The 3,721-nt window shown below is 34.1% G+C and overlaps 1 pseudogene; it reads left to right on the top strand.

The window, feature by feature from the left end:
• The window catches only part of LOC106324570, a 2,784-nt pseudogene extending 1,289 nt beyond the window's left edge, over positions 1 to 1,495 (top strand).
• Positions 1,496 to 3,721: the final 2,226 nt, after the last annotated feature.

Raw genomic sequence — 3,721 nt, 5'->3', positions numbered from 1 at the left:
TGTTCGGAGTAACGAGAACGCGAGCGACTTCATGGCGTCGCTTTAGGAAGGTCGCTCTGAGAAGTGGGACACAGCGACTTCGTGATGTCGCTCCGGGAGGTCGCTCCCATGCTCGGTTCGTCCAATGGTCGCCTTTTCACCTCTTTTGAGCTCCAAATGCACTCGAATGTCTCCAATAACCTCATGTGGTACTCCAGTACCTAATAGAGACTCATGTATGCAAAATGCAACCTAAACATGGCTAAATCCTAGTCTATATGATCAAAATGCACATGGACGAATGGATAAGATAATGGAAATATGCAAGATATCAATTATACAAAAAATGGTAAATAATTTCTTCTTTGCTATTAGATTCTCGCCAGTTTTATGAAATATTTGGGTCTAGAATTCACGATTAGGATTTGATTGAAAGCTCGTTGATAGTCAACTTGTGTTTTTTTTATGATTGTTAATAATAATGCAACATGGTATGAAGTAGATAGATGCAGTTTAAGTTCGATGAGCTGTGTGCTTTGATCACTTGGTTATGATCATGTTTGTTTGAAAGTTACTTTCTTTCACGGAAAGAGCCTCTTGTTAAGTTAATCCTGCGTTTTGGTTGCGTCTTGTAGACTTATCTGTCTGCTCGGAATCTGGCTGTGGAGATAGACTTTCCTCGTCCCTGAAACAACACGTTCGAAACTCTTGAAGGTTATAATCAAAATGCCGTAGCTTTATTATATTATTATTATAAACACACTCTTCAAGAATTTTTCTGAATTTGTTATACATGACAGAAGAACATGGAAGGATTCTATGGCTCTGACTGGCCACTTCAAGCAAAGGTGAAGCGTAAGGAGATGTCTTCTACAGACGCGCGCTATATATTTGTGCGTGAGCTGCGTTGTGGTGACGCCTATGAGGCGTCTACTCAAAGGATTTGCGAGGAAGGGTGTGATCAGATTGTTGGTTTCGTTCACTACCGGTTTACTCTAGAGGAAGAGATACATGTCCTTAATGTGTATGAAATACAGCTGGAGTCACAGATTCAAGGGAAAGGATTGGGAGAGTGTTTGATGCAGTTGATTGAGCTCATTGCTTCCAAGGTACGGTCTCTCAAATTCTGCTTTTTTATATTGATTGATGTCTACTTGCTTTTTTACTTTCGTAGCTTTACTGATAGTATGGTGGTTTTTGTTCTTCTTTTCAGAATCAGATGAATGCTATCGTGCTGACTGTTCAAACATCCAATGCGTTGGCAAAGACTTTCTACATGAGAAAGCTAGGGTAAGAGGTAACCTTTTGGAATACGATCTTGTTCCATGTAACAACTCAGATCGGAACTTTTGCAAGTGTTTGATAGGCTCCAAATATTTCAACTTTTTCCTAAACTCAGTAAAAGATATTTCTCTAGACTTGATTGAAATTGTCTTCAAACATCTGAAAATCTCCTTCATTTTTATACAGATACAGAATATCAAGCATTTAACCATCAGAAACTAATCTTCATTAATTAAGAGATTAGGCTCCAAATATTTCAACTTTTTTTAAGAACCCTTAATTAAGAGACTAGCATTAGAGCACAAAAATGTTTGTGTCTCTTTAACTAAGTTCTTAACTAACATTTAATACTTAAAAAGTCATTAAGAGATCATAATGGGGTTCTAGGGTTAATGATGCTCTTGGATTCCTCTCCAATGATAGGAAGAGGCTTGAAACGAACTGCTTCTTTCCCATGGAGTTAGATAAGTAGCAATTAGAGAATATGTTACAGTGATATGATAGTCTTCTTATATATATATATGTACATATTTTTCTGAGATCAAATATCAGTTATATATTTCATTTTGAGAGTCAACATTGATTAAGGAAAATTAAAAGCGCTTCGGAATTGCCATAGTGAAGATGAAATATTGATTAAGTTAGGTTTTCTAAAGAAGAGACGCAGAGGCAAAAGCAACGACATATCTTCTGAATAAAAAGATGTGAAAATAATTTGACCTTTTTGTTAAACTAGTGATTTTTTGTGCCATGCGCTGTATAAATTTTAAAAGAATTATATTTTTCTTACATTTTGTTTGAAGTTCAATAATTTTTAAAAAGCATAAAATAATCATTTGTAGTTTTTTGTTTATAGAATAATTTCTAATCTAATTGTTTTAAATTAGTTTAATTTAATAAAAAATTCATTTTTCAAATTTTATTTTTAACGTCAAGGAGAGATGATGATGTGTCTTCACCTTGTGAGAATAAAATAACTCTTTATAGAATAGATATTTCCCCATGTCCTTTGTATTTGTTTTCTTTGTGAGCAAAGAACTAATGTTTTCAACCTTTTTATTTTGTTTGCTTTTCACTATATACGATACAACATATGTGGTTAAAAAATGATACAGCATCTCTCTCAGTCATTAAGATATTAAAAAGACTTGAACTTATGCATAACTAATAGGAAAAAGTCCATAACATTTTCTACAATGAGGAACGGTTTTGATCATGGAAGATGATTTCTTGATCATTAAGTTGGAGTTAGATCTTCTCTCACCTTACCTACAATCTTTCATTATGTATATTTTTTTTTAGATTTTCTTCATGATGCTTTAGGATGGAGCAAAGACTTCTATTTATAGGTGGGGAAAGAGATCTAGTTTCCTCATCAAGTTCTGATAAGTTTCTTACCAAGTCTTTCTTACTTCCTTTGCAAGTTTTATCTTTTAATCTCAACTATCCATCGAAGTTTAGTAAGTGACAAATGTTTTGCTTAAGGTGACTCATTTCATTAGAAAAAGACAAGTGTGAAGTGTTCTAGAACATTAGGTTCATACTTTAAACTTGTTCTCTTAAGCATCTTACATTAGACTTGTCTTTCAATTCACTCTTCTTTTTTAGAACATTTGCCACTTATACTTTAGTTAAAACATTAGGAAATAAACTCCTTTATTTTATCAATTTTGTTGGTTACCAAATGCCATTAGGGTTTAACAATCTTAATAACAAATAGATTAACATAAAACCACATCATGAGAAGAAATATTCATTCATATACTTTTTTTTTATTAACCTGGGGGTATCCCAGACCCATAGATAGGCTCAGACTAATTTCCAATGAGAGGTGCAACCCACGGATAAACCATTTCTCCGGACATTCAAATGGGCCCTAAATCAAGGGCTCATATCCGTGTTAAGTGATCAGAATAATTGTGACTTAGTTTCGCGCAGCAGGTGGGTCGAACATGAAACGTGTTAGCATCCCAGCCCTGCCTCCTTACCACCCGACCACAATCACCCGGTCTGATTCATATACTTTCATACACATAATATTTCTAACATTTTCCCACTTGGTCGTTGGTATAATCTCTTAAGATTTATTATTGAAAATCATAAAGTCGACTTTATTTGTTAAACCTTTGCTTTTATTTGGTCATCATAATTTTTTTAAGCTAATCTAGCAAACAATAAGAGTCATTACATGCACATATTATTTTTGCAACATGCAACATGATTCCTTCCATGCACTAGTACATTGTTTATTAAACTCATTTGGATCCAGATGGAAATAAAAATAAAAAAACGAACATAACTTCATCGAGACGACTCATTTAAATGGTTCTTTTGGATGGAAGAACAAACAGCCATTTAAAATATAAAATCTGGATGAATCATATAGATAGAGCAGAGAAACAAAGAGACCATTATCCTCTAAACTGAGCAACGCAAATTTCTAATTTGTTTGGGGGGG

The sequence above is a fragment of the Brassica oleracea genome, chromosome C2 (assembly GCF_000695525.1).
Source record: "Brassica oleracea var. oleracea cultivar TO1000 chromosome C2, BOL, whole genome shotgun sequence".
Classification (NCBI taxonomy): Eukaryota; Viridiplantae; Streptophyta; class Magnoliopsida; order Brassicales; family Brassicaceae; genus Brassica; species Brassica oleracea.
The sequence above is the reverse complement of the archived record's forward strand: the minus strand, read 5'-3'. Positions and strand labels throughout refer to the sequence as shown.